Below are 20,712 nucleotides of genomic sequence, written 5' to 3' on the forward strand. Positions count from 1 at the left end.
GGTGCTGTAGGGACAGTAACTGAAGGAGTAGCAGGGACAGTAACTGAAGGATTTGTAGGGACAGTAACTGATGGAGCTATAGGGACAGGAACTGATGGAGCTGTAGGGACAGTAACTGAAGGAGCTGTAGGGATAGTACTGAAGGAGCTGTAGGGACAGTAGCTGAAGGAGTAGCAGGGACAGTAACTGAAGGAGCTGTAGGGACAGTAACTGATGGAGCTGTAGGGATGGTAACTGAAGGAGCTGTAGGGACAGTAACTGAAGGAGCTGTAGGGACAGTAACTGAAGGAGCTGTAGGGACAGTAACTGATGGAGCTGTAGGGACAGTAACTGAAGGAGTAGCAGGGACAGTAACTGAAGGAGTAGTAGGGACAGTAACTGAAGGAGTAGCAGGGACAGTAACTGATGGAGCTGTAGGGACAGTAACTGATGGAGCTGTAGGGACAGTAACTGAAGGAGCAGTAGTATTATCGAAGGATGCTATATTGATAGCATGGAATTGGACTACTGTGCAAATGAGGGGTTTTGTGAGGCTACAGGGATGGGCCATGTTGGAAGTAGCAATGGTTACTTTAGTAGCATTGTTGGGATATTAGTTTATGATGACTCATGTCTCATGGATTGGAAACTGGTAACTGGGGGACCTATGGGAGGACAGGGGATGCGGTTATTCAAATATCACCAATTATGTTGTCAGGAAATGACCCATGTGTTGCAGTGTGTATATCCTCAGGTGGATTCAGAGATATAGCCAAGGGCACGGGCTGAATTCTGGAGATTGAGTGTCCATCAAGAGACACCAGGCGGGGGTGTTGGGACAGCGTTGGTATGGGACACACATTACTCCGTACAGTACTTGCAGCGGTAAAAATGTTCATGTCTCTCTTTGGGGTGTGCATAGTTCTCACGTGAAGTGAGGTCCAGCTACATAATGGGTGATTGAAGACACCATGACACAGGAAGCGGAGCGAGAGAGAGAGAGAGACGAGATTCCACTGTAAGACATACAGATGGGTTGGATCTGGGAACTACTATAAACATCATAGTTGGTTTGGGGTTTTGCTGCTTTACGGGTTAATGCATCATATGATAGAGGATAGAGGGGTAATTGTACTGTGAACAAAATGCTGAAGGTATTGATGGAAAGCATAGCTCTTGAGTTACGTCAAGAGAATGTAACGTGGATTAGGGATACGCACTTGTATATCAGGTGACGTGCTTATCAGGTGAAATGGAGGACATGGGGAACAAAGTGAAAATGATATGACTTGGGAACAACTCTCGGAACCTGGGAAGACTGGCCGAAAGCATGAGGAAGCTTTTTTGAGCTTTAATTTTTGTTGCACACAGCAGGAAAGTATCCTGGAGGCACAGAGTCAGGTGAAGAATTGTTAAGTGGGATGGTCTCAGACTTTGGTTGTCATGAATATATAATTATACATAGCTTATCACATCGTTAATACTGTTATGTTTTGTGTGTCTTTTTGTTGCTTTCCAAGTCTTGTGCTATTACTCTCTTAGGGACCAGAAGGGGAAGTGGATAAACTAAAAGCTGCTCCATCTGCCATAGAACGAGACAGCAGATTCAGCTGGAATAGCATTTTGTTGCGTAATGATGGAAATAAAATTGTGTGATCATAGTACAGAGGCCATAAGTCTCTGAATTTGTAAACCTTGCGGTGAATGTTTGTTTGTTGTTTGTTCATTTATTTGTTTGTTTGTTTAATTCATATTTCATAATAATTTGTTTGTTTTTTTGTAAATTCATGTTTTAATTATCATTGTTTATCTATGTATTAGTAATTTCCAAGTTTATGTAAATTGAACATTAGGACGCTATTGTTCAAGAGGAAGGATTGTTGGAATCGGCTAAACTTTGAACATTGAGATATTAAATAAATGATAGGAAAGAAGCATAGAATCAAAGGAGTAAAAGAGAGTTTTATGTCAGAAGTTAAGGGTTCTCTGAAGAAAGACAGAAGGCTTTGGAATGTGTTGGGTGGACGAGAGGAGAGCAACGTGTTGAAAGATGCACATCTGTGGATTAGGTGGAGGGGTTGAGGTCAGGAGGTGAGGACAGATCCTTGAAACTCTGGGGGTGCTATTTCATTTTTGGATGAAAAACGTTCCCGTTTTAAACAAGATATTTTGTCACAAAAAGATGCTCGACTATGCATATAATTGATAGCTTTGGAAAGAAAACACTCTGAAGTTTCCAGAACTGCAAAGATATTGACTGTGAGTGCCCCAGAACAGGAGCTACAGGCAAAACCAAGATGAAACTGCAACCAGGAAATGAGCAGGATTTTTGAGGCTCTGTTTTCCATTGTCTCCTTATATGGCTGTGAATGCGACAGGAATGAGCCTGCCCTATCTATCGTTTCCCCACGGTGTCTGCAGCATTGTGACGTATTTGTAGGCATATCATTGGAAGATTGACCATAAGAGACTACATTTGCCAGGTGTCCGCCCGGTGTCCTCCGTCGAAATTGGTGCTTCATTTTCAGCTGCTGGTATTTTTCCATAGGATTCTGAGACGAAAGCAGGCTTCCACGAACGGCATATCAATGAAGAGATATGTGAAAAAACACCTTGAGGATTGATTCTAAACAACATTTGCCATGTTTTGGTCGATATTATGGAGTTAATTTGGAAAAAGTTTGACGTTTTGGTGACCGAATTTTCGGTTCGTTTCGGTAGCCAAATGTGATGTACAAAACGGAGCGATTTCTCCTACACAAAGATTCTTTCAGGAAAAACTGAACATTTGCTATGTAACTGTGAGTCTCCTCATTGAAACATCCGAAGTTCTTCAAAGGTAAATGATTTTATTTATTTGGTTATCTGGTTTTTGTGAAAATGTTGCGTGCTAAATGCTACGCAAAATGCTAAGCTAGCTTGCAATACTCTTACACAAATGCTTGATTTGCTATAGTTCAAAAGCATATTTTGAAAATCTGAGATGACAGTGTTGTTAAGAAAAGGCTAAGCTTGAGAGCAGGCATATTATTTTCATTTCATTTGCGATTTTCAGAAATCGTTAACGTTGCGTTATGCTAATGAGCCTGAGGCTGTATTCACGATCCCGTATCCGGGATCGTGAACCTCTTGAAGCTAGAGGGCACTATTTTTACGTTTGGAAAAATAACGTTCCCAACGTAAATGGCCTATTTCTCATGTCCAGATGCTAGAATATGCATACAATTGACATATTAGGATAGAAAACACTCTAAAGTTTCCAAAACTGTAAAAATATTGTATGTGAGTATGACAGAACTGATATTGCAGGCGAAAGCCTGATGATAATCCAATCAGGAAGAGCCTCTTATTTTGAAACCTCTGTGTTCCTATGCGTGCCTGTCCTCCATTTAAAGGGATATCAACCAGATTCCTTTTTCTGTGGCTTCCCTAAGCTGTCAACAGTCTTTAGACATTGTGTCAGGCTTTTATTTTGAAAAATGAGCGTGAAGGATCACATTGCATAAGTGGAGAGGTGGGGGCTCTCTGAGTGAGTTGGTGCGCAATTGAGTAACCGGCCATTGTTCCTCGCGCTGTAATGGAAAAAGCTACACACTCGGTTGATATATTATCGAATATATATTTTAAAAACTACCTGAGGAATGATTACAAAAAACGTTTGACATGTTTCTGTGGACATTATGAAGACTATTTGGAATTTCCGCTTGCGTTGTCGTGACCGCTCTTTCCTGTGGATTTCTGAACATAACGCGACAAAAAAACGGCGGTATTTTGGCTATAAAAATAATCTTTATGGAACAAAAGGAACATTTATTGTGTAACTGGGAGTCTCATGAGTGCAAACATCTGAAGATCATCAAGGGTAAGCAATTTAAGTTATTGCTTTTCTGACTTTCGTGACCAATCTACTTGGTTGCTAGCTGTTTTAACACTTTAAACAATGCTACCTAATATAATGTTTACATACCCTACATTATTCATCTCATATGTATACGTATATACTGTACTCTATCATCTACTGCATCTTTATGTAATACATGTATCACTAGCCACTTTAACTATGCCACTTTGTTTACATACTCATCTCATATGTATATACTGTACTCGATACCATCTACTGTATCTTGCCTATGCTTCTCTGTACCATCACTCATTCATATATCTTTATGTACATATTCTTTATCCCCTTACACTTGTGTGTATAAGACAGTAGTTTTGGAATTGTTAGTTAGATTACTTGTTGGTTATACTGCATTGTCGGAACTAGAAGCACAAGGATTTCGCTACACTCGCATTAACATCTGCTAACCATGTGTATGTGACAAATAAAATTTGATTTGATTTGATTTGTAATATTTTGTCTACTGAGAGAGATGTTCTTACATAAACGCTTGTTATGCTTTCTCCGAAAAGCTTTATTGAAATCTGACAGGCCAGGTGGATTAACAACAAGCTAAACTGTGTTTTGCAATATTGCACTTGTGATTTCATGCAAATTTTATATTTTTAGTAATTTAATTTGAATTTGGCCCTGTGCAATTCAGCGTATGTTGATGAAAATGATCCCGCGAACGGGATGGGTGTGTCAAGAAGTCTAACCACTGTGTCAGATAAAAAAAAAACATTTACGGAAAAAGCAAACCATGCAATAATCTGAGTACAGCGTTCAGATGACAAAGCAGCCAAAAACCTTCAATAAGGTTCCAACCAGAGAATTCCATTGTCTGTAGAAAAGCAATGGAACAAGAGCTAACTCTCTCGTGACCGCGCCTCCCGAGCCTGTGGCACTCTCCAGACACCTGGCTCAAACCCCTCTCATTCTCTCCCCCTTCATAGTAGAAGCCTGAAACAAAGTTCTAAAGACTGTTGGCATCTAGTGGAAGCCTTAGGAAGTGCAATATGACCCCATTTACGCTGTATATTAGAATAGCAAAGAGTTGAAAAACTACAAACCTCAGATCTCCCACTTCCTGGTTGGTTTTCTCAGGTTTTCGCCTGCCATATGAGTTCGGTTATACTCACAGACATCATTCAAACAGTTTTAGAAACTTCAGAGTGTTTTCTATCCAATACTACTAATGATATGCATATATTCGCATCTGGGACAGAGCATCACGCAGTTTACTCTGGGCACCTAATTCATCCAAGCTACTCAATACTGCCCCCCTGTCACCAAGAAGTTAAACAGTCCAAAACCACATTACACCATTTCACAAACAGTATCATCCTCACTCATTCATCCTATACAACAATTAGATGTAAGCCTCATATCTGAGGCTATTATATATACAGCGTTATGGTAATGTGGCCGTATTGTCTCCCATGAGTTTCACAAAATTGTACCAAACAGACCAGTTCGTAGCTGGATTCTTCACCGATCTTTTATACCTTCTCCAGGACATAAATGTTGTTCGAATCTCAAGTTTTGTAAGGTGGAAGAAATTCCTGTCTCTATACTATGGCCATGAGGAGATAATCTCCTCCAGGAATTTACGCCCTCTCTCTGACCACAGCAGCCTGGGTGTAGGAGACAGGGAGAGGGGGATGGGGCTTGCTGTACCCAAAGAGGGCAACATCATGACAACAGCCATAGTGCTTTATCTGGCTTCGTTACACTGGAAATGGTGTTCGGCATGGTGGGCTGTGGAAGCTGAGACTCTTTGTGCTTATGGCGAATGGTCTTGTCCTGTCTGACGTGAACGGCCAGTTGGATAAGACTCTGCCCAAAGTCCACCAACTGTTCGGTCCTCTTGCAGAAGATTTGCTGGTACTGCACGCTCCTGGAAAGACATGGTTGTGGTGTTAGCATTTGCCACTTTTTCTGGAAGGGATGAAGGGCAACATTGCCTTTGTTGGCAAATGTGTTAAACGATTGGGACCCGGCTCGCATTGACAGACATTGGGAGCTGCTTTTGAGAGGAAAGATCAGTCAACAAAGTGAACATCCTGGGGGGCTAAAGAAGGTCTGAAAGGTCTTAGGAAGGCAGTACTTACACTGTATGAAATGTTGTATGGGAGATTTAGGATAAATGGCACCTCTCAATCGCTCTCATTCAGAACAATACATTTACTGTAAGCACAACCCTGCACTACCAAACCCCCCCTTCATTATCTGAAAGTACTGTCTGTAAACCTCCCCAAGCCTATTGAATTTGACAGATCATTCTTGTCAATGGTGGATTTTTGTAGACGTGTCTTTGTATTGTGTTTTCAGAATCTGCAGAGAGAAGAATGAGGTGGTTGTATCATTACTGTTGTAGTCTTGATTTTATACCTTTCAGTGTCCCTTGCTGGTTTCTGTCTCACAATATTGTTGTGCTCCATAACTGCAAGGTGTGTCCGCTCCTTCATGCTTGTGTACCCAAAACACCCCAGAGTTAGGGTTATTTTTAGCAGGGCACTTTGAAATGACTTCAGATAACCTGATATCTACATAGAGAAAAGGTAAAAAGAGAAGAGGGGTAGACTAAATTGATTACATGGTCTGGAAGATACTGTGTTGTCCTAATTCTCTGTCGTCCTCATGCTACCTCTAACCACATGTAACTTCATAACACAAACCATACAAACACGACACAATCATGTTTATACCATACTTACTGTACATTGAGCTAACTTAGGTGTCAGCTTGTAAATATGTTGGCCAACAGGGTTTGGAAGCCCATGTTGGTGACATCTACTAAATACACAACAATACACAATTTAACCACCCCAGTACTTGTATTGAGATCTATTAGATTGGCTAGCTTAGCACACCTAACATGGACATTTCAATATTGTCAGCTTGCTGTTAGATAACTAATGTCACTAAATTGGTAGCAAGATTCGCTAGCCAGCTGAGACCGACTGAGGACCAACTAACCAACCATAGACGATTTAAAGTGAGTTAGCTATATCGACAATTCAATGTTTAATAACAGAGTGTTTTCCAGACAAGGGTGGAATAGATGGCTACCAGATTGAGCTACTCATATTTGCTAATGTTATCTAGCTTACGTTAGCTAATGTCAAAGATAGCACAAACAAACATGTTTACTCTGCTGAAGGTAGCTACCAGTCTAACAGTGAATACCATGGCCTAGGCAAAATTGATTGACAGTATGTATACCAAAAAAACAAAGCTGTAAGATTTGCTGAAAGCTTTCAGAGTTCAATACAGGACTGCTGGACATCTGATGACATTTTCTTGCGTTTGCACATGTAGAATCGGTTTGCACTGGGTTTGCAAATAAGTTCGGTTCAGAGGTACTAAGTACTCTCGGCTGGCAAACGCTACCTGTAATGTCTGCTTCCAACTCACACTCTCAAACACATAGATCCCCTGAACGCAGCTCACTCTCCAAATCCCAATCACCTAAATTCTGATCACCTGTTCACACACCTGTATGTCATTATCACACTCTATTTAGTTCAGTTCTTTGCACCCCATCATTGTGAGATATTGTTTGTTTTGTGACACTTCTGTTCGGAGCTCTGTTTTTCCCGTAATTTAATCCTCCTGTGTATGATAGTTTTCGCCTGCCTCACTAACTACGCCTTTTGCCTATTCCCTTCCCTGCCTGTACTTTTTCGGCTTTCCTGTTATCAACCTATTGCCTGATTTTCCAGACGACGCTACTAGCCTTTTCCCTGCCTGTACTGTTGCCTTTTGGACCCCCTGTGTATGACCTCCTGCCTGCCCCTGGACCCAGCTACCTGCCTCCTCCTGTGGTCCTTTACAAATAAATACCTGCTGCACACTGCGCTTGAAACCAGCTCTCTGTCTCCCATCGTGTTCATTACATTAACGGTGTGTCCATGCCTTAAGTAGAGAGACTACTTTCCGGAGGACAATACCATTGCGACTCATATGCGTTTGCATGTGAATTCTTAAAAAGATGGTTAGGCCTAAAGCTTTTGAGGGTGTGAACGCTGCAGAATGGGCATAAGCAAAGAAGAGCTCTCTAGTAAGCACGAAAATCTCAGCAAAATCTTTCAAGGGCATTTTTCTCCTACTTGGGTTTACAAGTTCATAAACTAGCAAAGCAGTAACTTTCCCATGTCTTCTCCAACAACAGTGTATGATATACCATTTTGAAGGTCAGAGTCTGTTCTTTTATCAAATGTATTTTTTTGCACAGACCCGATCGATATTATCCCTAATGGATCATTAAGACTGTGCTTCATTGGTATTTAGCATTTTGACTCCATCGCTTGGGGCTCAAGCATGGCAGCTGTAAATATTTCTTGGAGATTAAACATTCAGAAAGTGTGGATTCAGTGGGAACTGAGGTGATATGAGGACAGCAGCCTTGTCCATGTGCGACCTGTACTGCCCTACCAAGCAAAAAGACATTAACTACTCATAGCGTGAAACTGAGGTGATATGAGGACAGCAGCCTTGTTGGATGACTCAGCTTGGCCATGTGTGGTGTGACTTGATGTGTGTGTCTACACTGAAACAAGTCTATTCTGGACTCATTCAAGTCCGGAACTTTCAAGTTACACGTTAATGTTGTTATAGCACCACTTTAGTCATATATCTCTTAGAGTGCGTTTAAATGATAAGATTAGTGTACATCGAGACCTTCCAGTTGCTTCAAGCCAACTAGCCCTCTTCTCTCTGTGACTTTCATGCTGAGAGGTTACTGTAAGTATTATTTTGCTATATGAGATGGGTGTTTGTTTCTGCTGTTGTGGAGCTTGCTCTGAATGTTTTTCTGTAATTGCCTCAGTCTTAGTTAGTTTAGACTGCCAGTGAAGTGTCCAGTGGTCAGTAATGTAAAGTACTTAAGTACAAATACTTACTACTTAAGTAAATACTGCTTAAGTAAGTAAATTCTACTTAAGTAGTATACTTAATAGTATACATAATACTTACTACTTAAGTCGTTTTTTGGGTATCTGTACTTTACTATTTATATATTTTGTTACTTGTACTCCACTGCATTCCTAAAGAAAACAATGTACTTATTACTTACTCCGTACATTTCCCTGACACCAACAAGTACTTGTTACATTTTGAATGCTTAGGCAGGACAGAATTATGGTCAAATTCACACACCAATATAACGAGTTATCATCCCTACTGCCTTTGATCTGGTGGACTCACTAAACACAGATACTGTGCCTGTAAATGATGTCTGAGTGTTGGAGTAATGCCCCTGTCTGTCCGTCTGGAAAGTTGTGCCGTGTGGTTTGCTTCTAATCAGGACTTTGATGTACTTTTACTTTGTACTTTTACTCAAGTATGACAATGTAGTACTTTTTCATCCACTTTAAAATCAGATACTTTTTCTCAAGTAGTATTTTACTGGGTGATTTTTACTTTTAATTTTTGATGAAGGCATATTTACTTTCACTCAAGTATGTGCCAGTGCTGAAAACATGTACATGACACTGCAACAGAATTTCCCCATGGGGACAATAAAGTCAGTGAAGTGCCATGAGGAGCCCATCTGGGAAGGAGTCTACTGCCCATTCTTTGTGCAGGCCTATCAAACACATTCGCAGACATGAGTACACACATGAGTACACACACAGAGAACGCATGCACACATGCATGTACGCACATGTAAACACACATACACACTGAGAGAGAAAACAAGTACAACACAGCAAAGGCAACATATTATACTAGTCGCCTAGAGACATGCTGTATACTGTATGTAGCATTCAGAAGCCTTGACGCAATCATCTTGTGGCCTGTCCTATTTTCTGACTTACCTATGATATGAACAGTGTTGGCCACTCTAAAGTTGGGCTTCATGAGACCCAAACCAGTTGTTTTGTATCCATCCCATGGTAACACCATTGCTTTCATCTCCCAAAGGCAAGACCTGACAACCAGGGTATAATATAATAATAATGATGCAGCATTTCATCAAATCAAATTGTATACGCCGAATTCAACAGTGAAATGCCTTACAGTGAAATGCCTACTTACTAGCCGCTAACAAACAATGCAGTTTTTAAAAAATATGGAGAAGAATAAGAAACAAAAGTAACAAGTAATTAAAGAGCAGCAGTAAAATAACAATAGCGAAACCTGTGTTGAGGATTAGCGTGGTGGATGTGTTGTTACCTACCCTTACCACCTGAGGGCGGCCCGTCAGGAAGTCCAGGATCCAGGATCCAAAACTTTTGACTGGTGGTGTATGTTTATAAGATTGAAGAGACAATGGAAGGTGATTCGGGAGAGAATGCTATTTCTTTGAGTGCATTGACTTTCGTCAAACACACTCGCACAATGGGGAGGTAAACTACATGACCAAAAGTATCTGGGCACCTGCTCATCGAACATCTCATTCCAAAATCATGGACATTAATATGGAGTTTGTTCCACTTTGCTGCTTTAACCTCTCTGGCCCACCCGACACGCTGGCGTCCCACCTTGCCAACAATAAATGCAAATGCGCTACGCCAAATGCTAATAGGACTCGTTAAAACTCAAACGTTCATTAAAACACACATGCAGGGTACTCAATTGAAGCTACACTCGTTGTGAATCTAGCCAACAAGTCAGATTTTTAAAATGCTTTTCGGCGAAAGCATGAGAAGCTATTATCTGATAGCATGCAACACCCCAAAATACCTGAAGGGGACGTAAACAAAATAATTTGCGTAGCCGGCGCTACACAAAACGCAGAAATAAAATATAAAACATTCATTACCTTTGACGAGCTTCTTTGTTGGCACTCCTATATGTCCCATAAACATCACAATTGGGTCTTTTTTTCGATTAAATTGGTCCTTGTATACCCAAAATGTCCATTTATGAAGACTGTGTGATCCAGGAAAAAACACCGTTTCTCAAGGCAACGTTATTTTTTTAAATTAAAAAAGTTGCCTATAAACTTTGACAAAACACTTCAAACTACTTCTGTAATCCAACTTTAGGTATTAGTAAACGTTAATAAACGATCAAATTGATCACGGAGCGATCTGTATTCAATAGCAGCAAGTTTGGAAAACGACGTCCCCTTCCCCCTTCCATAACTTCCTGCTGTGTACCCGAAGACAGGATGTGCCTATTACTCATATGACCAAGGATTTACCTGAATAGAATTCACAACACTGGCGACATCGTGTGGAAGCTGTAGAAACTGTAAGCCGGTTGCTATCTATTATACCTTGCAATAGACAATACAGAGACTTTCGGATTGATTTTTTCTTCGTCGATTTTGTGATCAGGTTTCCTTGGGATTTTGATCACGAAACACCTTCTGTTATAGTCACAGACATCATTTATTAACCAGTTTTAGAAACTTCAGAGTGTTTTCTATCCACACATACTAATCATATGCATATACTATATTCCTGGCATGAGTAGCAGGACGTTGAAATGTTGCGCGATTTTTAACAGAATGTTGAAAAAAGTAGCCCTAGCTCTAACAGGTTTTAACAGCCTCCACGCTTCTGGGAAAGCTTTCCACTAGATTTTGGAACATTGCTTCCATTCTGCCACGAGAGCATTAGTGAGTTTTCTCCTTTAACTAAATATGAAATAACTAGACGAATTTAACTAAATACCAAATAACTCGTCTCCATTGACTAAATAACAAACAATTAGTCTCCCTCAACTAAATATGAAATAACTACACCCCTTTAACAAAATTCCAAATGACTAGTCTCCTTTAACTAAATAGCAAATAAGTCTCCTATAACTACACTCCTACATGAAATGGCTTACTTTGCTATGACCACCAAATATTATGCCACAGAATCTGTCATTTGTAGAAAATAGATGCAGTGAATAACTGAAATAAGACATAATACTGACCTAAGATGACAGAAACCCCAATTGGCTCACAACGTACAGAAATTGACTCGACAAAAGCAAGCAGTCCTGCACCTTTCATTTCTCTCACTAACAGTTCTACATAGAACAGTTCTACATGTTCTATACATACCCACACAGAAGTGTTTATGTCCTTTGGAACGGTAGCCAAAGCAAGTTATTAACAGATTGTCTTCTCAGCAAAATCACAGGCCACCTGTAGGTATCAGCAGTCTCGGCCCGCAGTGCTAATTGATGCAACAGAAAATCATAAATTAGAGGCTTTAGATGGAGTCCTGTCATGGCAATCGACAGCTTTGGCCTTTCGCACCATAATCACACCATGTCTCAGCCAAGAGAGTTCACATTCATTAACTTCTTGACGCTACCAATCCCTGTAGCGGGATAATATCCGTCTCCAACCGCTGAATAGTCAAATAATATTACTAGGAAATACTCATATTCATGAAATCACAAGTGCAATATTTTGAAACACAGCTTAGCCTTTTGTTAATCACCCTGTCATCCAGATTTTGAAATTATGCTTTACAGCGAAAGCAATCCAAGTGTTTGTGTAAGTTTATCGATAGCCCTGTATAGCATAATGTACACTTAGCATCAGGAAGCTTGGTCACGAAAATCAGAAAAGTAATCAAATTAACCGTTTACCTTTGATGATCTTCGGATGTTTTCACTCACGAGACTCCCAGTTACACAGCAAATGTTCCTTTTGTTCCATAAAGATTATTTTCATAGCCAAAATACCGACGTTTGTTTGACGCGTTATGTTCAGAAATCCACAGGAAAGAGCTGTCACGACAACGCAGACGGAAATTCCAAATAGTCTTCATAATGTCCACAGAAACATGTCCAACATTTTTTTATAATCATTCCTCAGGTAGTTTTTAAAATATATATTCGATAATATATCAACCGAGTGTGTAGCTTTTTCCATAACAGCGCGAGGAACAATGGCTGGTTTACTCAATTGTGCACCAACTCACTCTGAGATCCCCCACCTCTCCACTTACGCAATGTGATCCTTCACGCTCATTTTTCAAAATAAAAGCCCGAAACAATGTCTAAAGACTGTTGACAGCTTAGGGAAGCCACAGAAAAAGGAATCTGGTTGATATCCCTTTAAATGGAGGACAGGCACGCATAGGAAGACAGAGGTTTCAAAATAAGAGGCTCTTCCTGATTGGATTATCCTCAGGCTTTCGCCTGCAATATCAGTTCTGTTATACTCACATACAATATTTTTACAGTTTTGGAAACTTTAGAGTGTTGTCTATCATAATCTGTCAATTATATGCATATTCCAGCATCTGGTCACGAGAAATAGGCCGTTTACTTTGGGAACGTTATTTTTCCAAATATAAAAATAGTGCCCCCTAGCTTCGAGAGGCCAAGCTGCTGAGATATAAAGAGAGCAGCTTTGAAAGTTTGAAACCATAATGTGTTGTGGCCCTTTCTCTGCATATTCTTTTTTTTGTATAATCAATTGTTTAAAAATTGTACTGTAGTAATTGCACACCATTATTTGAATGTCCCTGTAGGCTACACAACTTAATGTCGTTCAACCCACTATCACCAGTTATTGTTAAATAGACACAAATAAATGATTTATGTTAAATAGACACTACACTATGTGAAATAGCTTCTAGATCTGACAACACTACATGAAGAGAGACCAAAAAGACTACAACATAGCATGGCAGCAACACCTGACAACACCGCATGGTAGCAACACAACATGACAACAACATGGTAGAACACAACAACAGAACACAGCGTGGTGAAGAAGGTACAACAGTGTTAACTTCAGGTGGCTCAAGAAATGTGTGTTTGCCAACCACAGGGCTCTCCAGATGGTGGTGCGGTCAGCCCAACACAGCATCGGGGACACACTGCCTGCCCTCCATCTACAGCACTCCGTGTCAAAGGAAGGCCAAGAACATCATCAAGGACTGTTCACCCCGCTAAAATCTAGAATGCGGAGACAGTACAGGTGCATCAAAGCTAAGGCCGAGAGACTGATAACCAGCTTCTATCTCCAGGCAATCAAACTGTTAAAGATTCATCACTAGCCGGCCTCCGCCCAGTACCCTGCCCTGAGCCTTAGAGACTGCTGCCCTATGTACATCGAGTCAAGGGATACTGGTCACCTAAATAATGTTTACATACTGTTTTACCCACTGCATATGTATATATTGTATTCTAGTCAAGGCTCATCCTATATAACTTTTCTATTCACATACTGTCTATACCATCTATACACCATCCACTTACATATTCTGTATATATTCTGGACTCTGTTCAGGAAGTTAAATTCTTGCAATTCTATCTGTTTTACTATGGGGTTTTGTATTGTGTATTTAAATACTGTATTCTCATCATAGTTCATTCTATTATTTATTCTACTGCACATTGCAATTTAGTTGTCTGTTTATACACACCACATATTTATTTACATACTGGATAGCTGTCATAGCTCACTATAACATTGTTGTACTTGTCATTCTTAGTATATATGTATAGATTGCATTTGGATTACTGTTACAGTTTTATTTGGGTTAATTGGATTTGTTCCAAAAAGTTTACAATTATTTTTTATTTTATATTTTGATTATTTGCGTACTTGTTTGACATTTTCGTACATTGTTAGGAACAAAAAATTTTGGATTTTATTAACCCTAACCATAACACCAAACCTTAACCACTAAACCTTAGCCTAGCTATTGTTTGTCACCTAGCTGACTTTAGCTAAGACAAAGTTAGTTATGAAGAAAATTGTGTACTGGACATGCATGCAATATGAAGAATAAAATCGCAAGACTTTCACAAATTTTCAAATAATTAATTTGTGTCTATTTCATGATAATCAGTGATAATAGGTTTTGTAGCTGAGGGATGCAAGAATGTTTAAGAATGTGAGATTAACATTCATAGATCCACTGTACAATGAGCACTTTGTTTACAAGGTCGTCACGCCTTGACCATAGAGAGCTTTTTATTCTCTATGTTGGTTAGGTCAGGGTGTGACTAGGGTGGGTTATCTAGGTTGTTTTATGTCTATGTTGGCCTGGTATGGTTCCCAATCAGAGGCAGCTGTTTCTCTGATTGGGGATCATATTTAGGCAGCCATTTACCCACTGTGTTTTTGTGGGATCTTGTTTTGAGTTAGTGCATGTAGCACCGCTTATGTTACGGTTCGTTGTTCCTTTTTGTTTTGTAAGTTCCACAAAAATAAAGACGTTGAAGTCAGAGCACGCTACTCCTTGGTCCGTCTCTCTACACAGCCGTGACACGTACACTATAGGTTTATCACATGTAGGGTGAGACAAAGTTTGAAAAACATGCTTGCTTATTAACGCCCTCATTGAAATGGAACACAGGAAAATCCAATGCTAACCTTCATGTCACGATTCCGACCGAAGGACACTCCCCTTCCCGTTTGGGTGGCGCTCGGCGGTCGTCGTCGCCGGCCTACTAGCTGCCACTGATTATTTCCTCCCCCTCCTTATGTGTTTATTGAGTGCACCTGTTTTGAGTTAGCTAGTTAGTAGTAAGGCTTTATTAGTCAGCCGGCCCACCTGGTTCCATGTGCGGGATTAATTATTGTGACCGTCTGTTTGGTGTACTTGTGTGCACGTCTATGGGTTTTGTGTTTTCCCAATTTGTGGGTTTTTTCTGGACAGTTTAAGTCCCCCTGTTTGCGGCATTTGTTTGTTCATTACGCCCTATGTTTTCGTGGGGGTTGGCTTATGTTCGCCGTTTCTCTGTGCATTAAAATAGCACTCCCCTGAACTCTCTGCTTCCTGCGCCTGACTCCTCACCCACTACACTCAGACCGTTACAAGGATACCATATGATATACAGCTACTGTCTCGTGTGCTCCCTCTCCGGCCTCTAGGTCACCAGGCTGCTCGTTAGGGCACACACTTGTCACCAGCGTTACGCTCGTAATGACTCACCTGGACTCCATCACCTTCTTGATTATCTTCCCTATATCTGTCACTCCTTTTGTTTCCTTCCCTATATATGTCACTCCCTTTGGTTCCTTCCCTATATATGTCACTCCCTTTGGTTCCTTCCCTATATATGTCACTCCCTTTGGTTCCTTCCCTATATATGCCACTCCCTTTGGTTCCTTCCCTATATATGCCACTCCCTTTGGTTCCTTCCCTATATATGCCACTCCCTTTGGTTCCTTCCCTATATATGCCACTCCCTTTGGTTCCTTCCCTATATATGTCACTCCCTTTGGTTCCTTCCCTATATATGCCACTCCCTTTGGTTCCTTCCCTATATATGCCACTCCCTTTGGTTCCTTCCCTATATATGTCACTCCCTTTGGTTCCTTCCCTATATATGTCACTCCCTTTGGTTCCTTCCCTATATATGCCACTCCCTTTGGTTCCTTCCCTATATATGTCACTCCCTTTGGTTCCTTCCCTATATATGTCACTCCCTTTGGTTCCTTCCCTATATATGTCACTCCCTTTGGTTCCTTCCCTATATATGTCACTCCCTTTGGTTCCTTCCCTATATGTCACTCCCTTTGGTTCCTTCCCTATATATGTCACTCCCTTTGGTTCCTTCCCTATATATGTCACTCCCTTTGGTTCCTTCCCTATATATGTCACTCCCTTTGGTTCCTTCCCTATATATGTCACTCCCTTTGGTTCCTTCCCTATATATGTTCCTTTGGTTCCTTCCCTATATATGTCACTCCCTTTGGTTCCTTCCCTATATATGTCACTCCCTTTGGTTCCTTCCCTATATATGTCACTCCCTTTGGTTCCTTCCCTATATATGTCACTCCCTTTGGTTCCTTCCCTATATATGTCACTCCCTTTGGTTCCTTCCCTATATATGTCACTCCCTTTGGTTCCTTCCCTATATATGTCACTCCCTTTGGTTCCTTCCCTATATATGTCGCTCCCTTTGGTTCCTTCCCTATATGTCACTCCCTTTGGTTCCTTCCCTATATATGTCACTCCCTTTGGTTCCTTCCCTATATATGTCCTCCCTTTGGTTCCTTCCCTATATATGTCACTCCCTTTGGTTCCTTCCCTATATATGTCACTCCCTTTGGTTCCTTCCCTATATATGTCACTCCCTTTGGTTCCTTCCCTATATATGTCACTCCCTTTGGTTCCTTCCCTATATATGTCACTCCCTTTGGTTCCTTCCCTATATATGCCACTCCCTTTGGTTCCTTCCCTATATATGTCACTCCCTTTGGTTCCTTCCCTATATATGTCACTCCCTTTGGTTCCTTCCCTATATATGCCACTCCCTTTGTTCCCTTATGTCACTTTGGTTCCTTCCCTATATATGCCACTCCCTTTGGTTACTTCCCTATATATGCCACTCCCTTTGGTTCCTTCCCTATATATGTCACTCCCTTTGGTTCCTTCCCTATATATGCCACTCCCTTTGGTTCCTTCCCTATATATGTCACTCCCTTTGGTTCCTTCCCTATATATGCCACTCCCTTTGGTTCCTTCCCTATATATGCCACTCCCTTTGGTTCCTTCCCTATATATGTCACTCCCTTTGGTTCCTTCCCTATATATGTCACTCCCTTTGGTTCCTTCCCCAGGCGTCATTGTTTCTGTTTTCATGTCGGTGCGCTGTTTTTGTTTCATGTTCATTGTTTCTTTTTTATTTATTAAAACACTCACTCCCTGAACTTGCTTTCCGACTCAGCGCATTCGTTACAACTATAGAAAATCAGGATTCTGCTGAAATGGAGTGAATATGCAGCAGCTATACATAGCGGACAAACATTGCAATTCTCAACAAAAAACTTACCAGATGAATGAACCAGTGATGAAACAAAGTACTATGCCATAGTATTTTTATATCATACACATTTTATCTCTACAGTACACAGCTGTGGTATGTTACTAATGTACCTAATGTTGCACTAGAGTTTTTAAGTGTTTTGCGTTGTACAACTGAGGGATTCAAGCTTCCATGGTGCTCCTTGTTAAATCTTACCTTAAACTGATCGAAGCGGATCACTTTCTGTGGCAACTTGTGGCCTGACATGTCAGGCCTACACGGATTCATTCTGTTCACAACTCTCTCTTTCTTTCCCTCTTTCTCTCTCTCTCCCTCTCTTTTTCTCTCTCGCTACCCCCTTTCTCTCTCTCTCCCTCTCTTTTTCTCTCTCACTACCCCCTTTCTCTCTCTCCCTCTCTTCTACCCCCTCTGTCTCTCTACCCCCTCTCTTATCTCTCGCTTTCTCTGAAATTCAAATCGCTTTATTGGCATAACAAACATTGGGTAAATATTGCCAGAGCATTAATGTTACAACTGCATAGAGCCATATACCTTGTAATAAAATAGTAATAATAACTAAAATATCATCTTTCTCACTCTTTATAACTCTCTCTCCATCTTATCTCCCTTAACCACTGCATCTGATTACCTGTTGATTGGATCATATGGAGTAGCTTTTCAAATTGGTTCATATAGGGAGCAATTTAAAGGCTTGTATATTTGACCCAATCCAGGTTTTTTCCGGTCAAAAGTGACAGAGGACACCCACTACAGACATAATGTCTACCCAAGGTACTGTGTTCTGCAAAACAATGGGTTCAGACATTATCTTTGTCTTCCATATCATAGCAACTACGGCCATTTTAAACTGTCATTCACCTCAAATCCATCTTTCCTTTATCCCACGTCTAATACTATATTGAATAATACATGTTGGAGCAACATATTATACACCATAGAGATAGGTGTATCTCTTTGAAATACACACACTAACTGATGCCCAAGAAAAACACAGACCGGTATGCCAGTCCTAAGAGACAACATTACCCTGACTTCTGGTTGAGAGCTATCACCCTGTGGCACTTTCTCATAGCCCACGCTACAGTTGCTGGAGAAGTCACCCGAAGGTTCACTACGCCTGAGTTGTGTTTCCTGGTCTTGTTTTTATCTTCCTACCCACTGCTCCATGTGCTTAAGCCGCATACGACCTTAGGGTACAGGCAGTACAGTAGTTACCTAGTTGGCCTCTTCAGGATCCCTCAGGTCCTCAACTAGCACCCTAATGGTATTAGGCAGGGCCATTTAGGGAACTAGGTAGTGGTTTCTAAGTGCTTTTATTGTCTCTCCCTTTGTGGGGGGCTTTTACAGTGTATCATGCAAGGCCTTCCATTGAACCTGAAATAAGGGATGAGGATGGTCAACTACAGCTAGTTCCGACTGTACAGTTAGTTCCGACTGTACATCTAGCACCGACTATACAGCTAGTTCCTACTGTACAGTTAGTTCTGACTGTACATCTAACTCCAACTGTACAGCTAGTTCCGACTGTACAGTTAGCTCCGACTGTACAGCTAGTACAGCTGCCCAGTGACACGAGCCTACCAGACGAGCTAAATCACTTCTATGCTCCCTTCGAGGCAAGCAACACTGGGGCATGCATGAGAGCATCAGCTGTTCCGGACGACTGTGTGATCACACTCTCCATAGCCGACGTGAGTAAGACCTTTAAACAGGTCAACATACACAAGGCTGTGGGGCCAGACCGATTACCAGGACGTGTGCTCCGGGCATGTGCTGACCAACTGGCAGGTGTCTTCACTGACATTTTCAACATGTCCCTGATTGAGTCTGTAATACCATCATGTTTCAATCAGACCACCATAGTCCCTGTGCCCAAGAACACAAAGGCAACCTGCCTAAATGACTACAGACCCATAGCACTCACATCAGTAGCCATGAAGTGCTTTGAAAGGCTGGTAATGGCTCACATCAACACCAATATCCCAGAAACCATAGACCCACTCCAATTTGCATACCGCCCAAACAGATCCACAGATGATGCAATCTCTATTGCACTACACACTGCCATTTCACACCTGGACTAAAGGAAAACTTATGTGAGAATGCTATTCATTGACTACAGCTCAGCGTTCAACAACATAGTACCCTCAATGCTCATCATTAAGCTAAGGATCCTGGGTCTAAACACCCCCCTCTGCAACTGGATCCTGGACTTCCTGACAGGCCGCCCCCAGGTGGTGAGGGTAGGTAGCAACACATCTGCATGATCACCAAGACAGCCTATAGGGAGGAGGTCAGAGACCTGGCCTGGTGGTACCAGAATAACAGCCTATCCCTCAACGTAACCAAGACTAAGGAGGTGATTGTGGACTACAGGAAAAGGAGTACCGAGCACGTCCCCATTCTCATCGACAGGGCTTTAATGGAGCAAGTTGAGATCTTCAAGTTCCTTGGTGTCCACATCTACATCTAGTCATAGACTGTTCTCTCTGCTACCGCATGGCAAGCGGTACTGGAGTGCCAAGTCTAGGACAAAAAGGCTTCTCAACAGTTTTTACACCCAAGCCATAAGACTCCTGAATAGATAATCAAATGGCTACCCAGACTATTTGCGTTGTGTACCCCCCCTCCCAACCCCTCTTTTTACGCTGCTGCTACTCTCTGTTTACCATATATGCATAATCACTTTAACTATACATTCATGTACATACTACCTCAATTGGGCCGACCAACCAGTGCTCCCCACATTGGCTAACCGGGCTATCTGCATTGTGTCCCGCCACCCACCACCTACCAAACCCTCTTTACACTACTGCTACTCTCTGTTCAACATATATGCATAGTCACCTTAACCATGTCTACATGTACATACTACCTCAATCAGTCTGACTAACTGGTGTCTGTATGTATCCTTGCTACTTTTATAGCCTCACTACTGTATGTAGCCTGTCTTTTTACTGTTGTTTTATTTCTTTACTTAACGATTGTTCACCTAACACCTTTTTTGCACTATTGGTTAGAGCCTGTAAGGAAGCATTTCACTGTAAGGTCTAACTGTTATATTCGGCGCACGTGACAAATAAACTTTGATTTGATTTTAGTTCCAACTGTACAGCTAGTTCCAACTGTACAGCTAGCTCCGACTGTACAGCTAGTTT

Source organism: Oncorhynchus masou, chromosome 31 (genome assembly GCF_036934945.1).
Source record: "Oncorhynchus masou masou isolate Uvic2021 chromosome 31, UVic_Omas_1.1, whole genome shotgun sequence".
Lineage (NCBI taxonomy): Eukaryota > Metazoa > Chordata > Actinopteri > Salmoniformes > Salmonidae > Oncorhynchus > Oncorhynchus masou.